Source organism: Microchirus variegatus (assembly GCF_963457635.1).
Source record: "Microchirus variegatus genome assembly, chromosome: 16".
In the NCBI taxonomy this organism is placed as follows: Eukaryota; Metazoa; Chordata; class Actinopteri; order Pleuronectiformes; family Soleidae; genus Microchirus; species Microchirus variegatus.
Window position 1 is genome coordinate 22,038,790 of NC_139817.1, and position 7,446 is coordinate 22,046,235.

The following is a 7,446-nucleotide window of genomic DNA, read 5'->3' on the forward strand; positions in this document are numbered from 1 at the left end:
AAAACTTGATTTCACATTTATTTGCTCGGGTGAAAACCACCCGGGAAATGGTGTTCTAGGGTTAAAGGGACACTGTGTAGTATTTATGGGTTTATATGACCCAAAATCCACTTTTTTATACACATTATGTGCTCCTGCATTGTCTAGTTACTGTATAATATTCTTTGTTTCATTTTCGTAGTGTTTCAAAAAGTCATGTAAAATAACATGGTCGCGGGCCGCGGTTGCATTGCCACTGTTAGCAGCGAGAACGCCATGTTTCTACGGGAGCCTGTAAGGACAAACGCGAGAGAACAAATCAAGCGTCTCTTTACTTGTAGCGGAAGTCCCGCCTCCTCTCTCTCCGCTTCGTCTGCTACGGCCGCGGTAGCTCGCCCTCTCCCTCGCCTCACGAACCTCATATGCTGAAACGGAGAAAGACGACGAGGACGACGAGGACGACATTTGAGGATACCGTAGCGCTCAGGGAAGGGAGGGGGTGAGCAGAGGAGCAGTTCTTTGTTGTAAATTTCAGCCTCTCCTCTCCTCTGGCACTATAAACTACTTACTTCACCTTTTAGTGGCAATACAGTCATAGTTTAGCATCGTCCAAAATGTGACAAAAGGTTATAGTATAGTATGTCCTCCAAAATGTGACAAAAATGTCATAATTTAGTATGTCGTCCAAAATGTGATAAAAACGTCATAGTTTAGAATGTTGTTCATAATTTGACAAAATAGTCATACTTTAGTATGTCGTCAAAATTGAACCGCTGAATTAAGAGGAAAAACTGTTTGATCCTTCATCAGTTTACTTATTTCATGTGATCCTTTGTCCCTGTCGGCAGAATCACCAGTGCTGAAGATAGTACGGAGGTCAAGGATGCCACATCACGACTCAGAACATCGTGGTTTCTAATCCCACTGGAGGTATGTGTCTACGGATATGTGCGAGTTTCTGTCTGAGTATTTCAAAAACAACAAAACCAAACTAAATCCCTTCAAAAAGAAAACTAACGAAACAACTTCCAAAAACCAAACTAAAACTCTCAGTCACATGCGTTCGTTTGCATCATTTCAATGACAACAAGGATTTCAACTTCATCATCGATACTCTGCAGTAATGTAGAGCGATGTCCAAAATCACACAAAAATGTCATAGTATAGCAGGTGGTCCAAAATTTGACAAATATGTCATAGTATATTATGTCATTCCAAATTGGACTAAAATGTCATAGCATAGTATGTTGTCCAAAATTTGACAAAACGTCATAGTATAGTATGTCGTCCAAAATTTGACAAAAAAGAATCATAGTATAGTATGTCCTCCAAAATGTGATAAAAATGTCATAGTATAGTGTGTGGTCCAAAATTTGAAAAGTATGTCAACGTATAGTTTGTCATCCAAAATTGGACGAAAATGTCATAGTATAATATGTCGTCCAAAATTGGACTTATGTCATAGTATAGTATGTGTTCCAAAATTTGACAAAAAAGAATCATAGTATAATATGTCATCCAAAATTTGACCACAATGTCATATTATAGTATGTCGTCCAAAATGTGAAAAAAATGTCATAGAATAGTGTTTTACGGAAATTTTGGATTAATAATATATAAATGTAAAAGTATGACCTGTAGTGACCTAGGATCAAGGGACTATTTGATATTGTTTGACCAGTTTGCGACATAGGGGTTTGAGTCATAAAACATTCTTATCTTCCTTTTTCCGTATGGGGGGTCTACTTGATTCCCTCTCTTCCCGTGGGAGGGAGGAAACCTTTTGTTCTTCTCTGTCTGTGTGGGGGGGGTGGTGAACACACCCACCAGACAGGTTAACTAGAGAGATTTTCCATTGTGCTGGCAGTCTTCACAGGGTGACTGAATCTGCAAGTTACTTTGTGATTGCTCTTTCTGTACAGAAATAAACTCTTGTTTGATTCCTGAGCTGGCTCCAACATCTTTTACCAAATTATTTTGACAAATAGTATGTCTTCCAAAATTTGAAAAGAATGTCATAGTATAGTATGTCTTCCAAAAATGGTATGGTATAGTATGTCGTCCAAAAATGGTCAAAAACATCATAGTATAGTATGTCGTCCAAAATTTGAAAAAATCATCATAGTATAGTATGTTGTCCAAAAATAGTCAAAATTGGTCAAAAACTTCATAGTATAGTATGTTGTCCAGAAATGGTCAAAAATGGCCAAAAACGTCAAGGTATAGAATGTCGTTCAAAATTGGTCAAAAACGTCATAGTATAGTATGTCGTCCAAAAATGTTATAGTATGGATGACATACTATACTATGACGTTTTTGACCAATTTTGAACGACATACTATGCTATGACGTTTTTGGCCATTTTTGGACGACATACTATACTATGATGTTTTTGACCAATATTGACCATTTATAGACGACATACTAAACTATGATGTTTTTGACCAATTTTGGCCATTTTCGGATGACATACTATACTATGACGTTTTTGACCATTTTTGGACGACATACTATACTATGATGTTTTTGACCAATATTGACCATTTATGGACGACATACTATACTATGACATTTTTCACCAACTTTGGACGACATACTATACTATGACGTTTTTGGCCATTTTTGGAGGACATACTATACTATGACGTTTTTGACCAATATTGACCATTTGTAGACGACATACTATACTATGATGTTTTTGACCAATATTGACCATTTATGGACGACATACTATACTATGACGTTTTTGACCAAATTTGGCCATTTCGGATGACATACTATACTATGACGTTTTTGGCCATTTTTGGACGACATACTATACTATGATGTTTTTGACCAATATTGACCATTTATGGACGACATACTATACTATGACTTTTTGACCATATTTGGCCATTTCGGATGACATACTATACTATGATGTTTTTGGCCATTTTTGGAGACATACTATACTATGACGACCTTGACCAATATTGACCATTTATAGACGACATACTACACTATGACCTTTTTGACCAATATTGACCATTTATAGACGACATACTATACTATAATGTTTTTGACCAATATTGACAATTTATGGACGACATACTATACTATGACTTTTTGGCCAATATTGACCATTTATAGACGACATACTATACTATGATGTTTTTGACCAATATTGACCATTTATGGACGACATACTATACTATGAAGTTTTTGACCAATTTTGAACGACATACTATACTATGACGTTTTTGACCAATATTGACCATTTATGGACGACATACTATACTATAATGTTTTTGACCAATATTGACCATTTATGGACGACATACTATACTATGACTTTTTGATCAATTTTGGACGACATACTATACTATGATGTTTTTGGCCATTTTTGGACGACATACTATACTATGACGTTTTTGACCAATATTGACCATTTATAGACGACATACTACACTATGATCTTTTTGACCAATATTGACCATTTATAGACGACATACTATACTATGACGTTTTTGACAAATTTTGGCCATTTTTGGACGACTTACTCTACTATGACGTTTTTGACCATTTTTGGACAACATACTATACTATGACGTTTTTTGCCATTTTTGGACGACATGCTATACAATGACGTTTTTGACCAATATTGACCATTTAAAGACGACATACTATACTATGACGTTTTTGACCAATTTTCGACGACATACTATACTATGACGTTTTTGGCCATTTTTGGTTGACATACTATACTACGACGTTTTTGGCCATTTTTGGACGACATACTATACTATGATGTTTTTGACCAATATTGACCATTTATGGACGACATACTATACTATGACGTTTTTTACCAATTTTGGACGACATACTATACTATGACGTTTTTGGCCATTTTTGGACGACATACTACACTATGACCTTTTTGACCAATATTGACCATTTATAGACGACATACTATACTATAATGTTTTTGACCAATATTGACAATTTATGGACGACATACTATACTATGACTTTTTGGCCAATATTGACCATTTATAGACGACATACTATACTATGATGTTTTTGACCAATATTGACCATTTATGGACGACATACTATACTATGAAGTTTTTGACCAATTTTGAACGACATACTATACTATGACGTTTTTGACCAATATTGACCATTTATGGACGACATACTATACTATAATGTTTTTGACCAATATTGACCATTTATGGACGACATACTATACTATGACTTTTTGACCAATTTTGGACGACATACTATACTATGATGTTTTTGGCCATTTTTGGACGACATACTATACTATGACGTTTTTGACCAATATTGACCATTTATAGACGACATACTACACTATGATCTTTTTGACCAATATTGACCATTTATAGACGACATACTATACTATGACGTTTTTGACAAATTTTGGCCATTTTTGGACGACTTACTCTACTATGACGTTTTTGACCATTTTTGGACAACATACTATACTATGACGTTTTTTGCCATTTTTGGACGACATGCTATACAATGACGTTTTTGACCAATATTGACCATTTAAAGACGACATACTATACTATGACGTTTTTGACCAATTTTCCACGACATACTATACTATGACGTTTTTGGCCATTTTTGGTTGACATACTATACTACGACGTTTTTGGCCATTTTTGGACGACATACTATACTATGATGTTTTTGACCAATATTGACCATTTATGGACGACATACTATACTATGACGTTTTTTACCAATTTTGGACGACATACTATACTATGACGTTTTTGGCCATTTTTGGACGACATACTATACTATGATGTTTTTGACCAATATTGACCATTTATGGACGAGATACTATATATGACATTTTTGACCAATTTTGGACGACATACTATACTATGACGTTTTTGACCATTTTTGGACGACATACTATAATATGATGTTTTTGACCAATATTGACCATTTATAGACGACATACTATACTATGACGTTTTTGGCCATTTTTGGAGGACATACTATACTATGACGTTTTTGACCAATATTGACCATTTATGGACGACATAGTATAGTATGTCGTTTTTGTCCAATTTTGGACCAAATTTTTTTTCTCCAAAAATGGTCACATTTTGGAGACATAGTATAGTATAACGTACGACATAGTATAGTATGACGTTATTGTCAAGTCTTGGACCAAATAAACGTTTTTTCAAAAAAATTGTCAGATTTTGGACGACATAGTATATAGTATGTTGTTTTTGTCCAATTTTGGACCGAATTTTTTTTCTCCAAAAATGGTCACATTTTGGAGACATAGTATAGTATAACGTACTACATAGTATAGTATGACGTTATTGTCAAGTTTTGGACCACATAAACGTTTTTCAAAAAAATTGTCAGATTTTGGACGACATAGTATAGTATGTCTTTTTTGTCCAATTTTGGACCAAATTTTTTTTCTCCAAAAATGGTCACATTTTGGAGACATAGTATAGTTTAACGTACTACATAGTATAGTATGACGTTTTTGTCAAGTTTTGGACCAAAAAAAACGTTTAAAAAAAAAAGAAATTAGATTTTGGACGACATAGTATAGTATGTCGTTTTTATCCAATTTTGGACCAAATTTTTTTTCTCCAAAAATTGTCACATTTTGGAGACATAGTATAGTATAACGTACGACATAGTATAGTATGACGTTATTGTCAAGTTTTGGACCAAAAAAGTTTTTCAAAAAAATTGGCAGATTTTGGACGACATAGTATAGTATGTCGTTTTTGTCCAATTTTGGACCAAATTTTTTTTCTCCAAAAATGGTCACATTTTGGAGATTTAGTATAGTATAACGTACTACATAGTATATAGTATGACGTTTTTGTCAAGTTTTGGACCAAAAAAAACGTTTAAAAAAAAAATAATCAGATTTTGGACGACATAGTATAGTATGTCTTTTTTGTCCAATTTTGGACCAAATTTTTTTTCTCCAAAAATGGTCACATCTTGGAGACATAGTATAGTATAACGTACGACATAGTATAGTATGACGTTATTGTCAAGTTTTGGACCAAAAAAACTTTTTTCAAAAAAATTGGCAGATTTTGGACGACATAGTATAGTATGTCGTTTTTGTCCAATTTTGGACCAAATTTTTTTTCTCCAAAAATGGTCACATTTTGGAGACATAGTATAGTATAACGTACTACATAGTATAGTATGACGTTATTGTCAAGTTTTGGACCAAAAAAACGCTTTTCAAAAAAATTGTCAGATTTTGGACGACATAGTATAGTATGTCGTTTTGTCCAATTTTGGACCAAATTGTTTTTCTCAAAAAATGTCAGATTTTGGACGACATAGTATAGTATGTCGTTTTTGTCCAATTTTGGACCAAATTATTTTTTCTCCAAAAATGGTCACATTTTGGAGACATAGTATAGTATAATGTACTACATAGTATAGTATGACGTTTTTGTCAAGTTTTGGACCATAAAAACGTTTAAAAATAAATAAATCAGATTTTGGACGACATAGTATAGTATGTCTTTTTTCTCCAATTTTGGACCAAATTATTTTTTCTCCCTAAATGGTCACATTTTGGAGACATAGTATAGTATAACGTACTACATAGTATAGTATGACGTTATTGTCAAGTTTTGGACCAAAAAAACGCTTTTCAAAAAAATTGTCAGATTTTGGACGACATAGTATAGTATATCGTTTTGTCCAATTTTGGACCAAATTGTTTTTCTCAAAAAATTCAGATTTTGGACGACATAGTATAGTATGTCGTTTTTTTGTCAAATTTTGGACCAAATTTTTTTTCTCCAAAAATGGTCACATTTTGTTGACATAGTATAGTATAACGTACGACATAGTATAGTATGACGTTTTTGTCAAGTTTTGGACCAAAAAAACGTTTTTCAAAAAAATTGTCAGATTTTGGACGACATAGTATAGTATGTCGTTTTTGTCAAATTTTGGACCAAATTTTTTTTCTCCAAAAATGGTCATATGGTCGTTTTTGGCCATGTTTGGACGACATACTTTACTATGACGTTTTGGCCATTTTTGGACAACATACTATAGCATGAAGTTTTTGGCCATTTTTGGCCATTTTCAGATGACATACTATACTATGACGTTTTTGACCTATTTTGGCCATTTCGGATGACATACTATACTATGACTTTTTTGGCCATTTTTGGACGACATACTATACTATGACGTTTTTGGCCATTTTTGGACGACATACTATACTATGACGTTTTTGGCCAATATTGACCAATTATCGACGACATACTATACTGTGACGTTTTTGACCAATTTTGGCCATTTTCGGATGACATTCTATACTATGACGTTTTTGACCAATTTTGGCCATTTCGGATGACATACTATACTATGACGTTTTTGGCCATTTTTGGACGACATACTATACTATGATGTTTTTGACCAATATTGACCATTTAT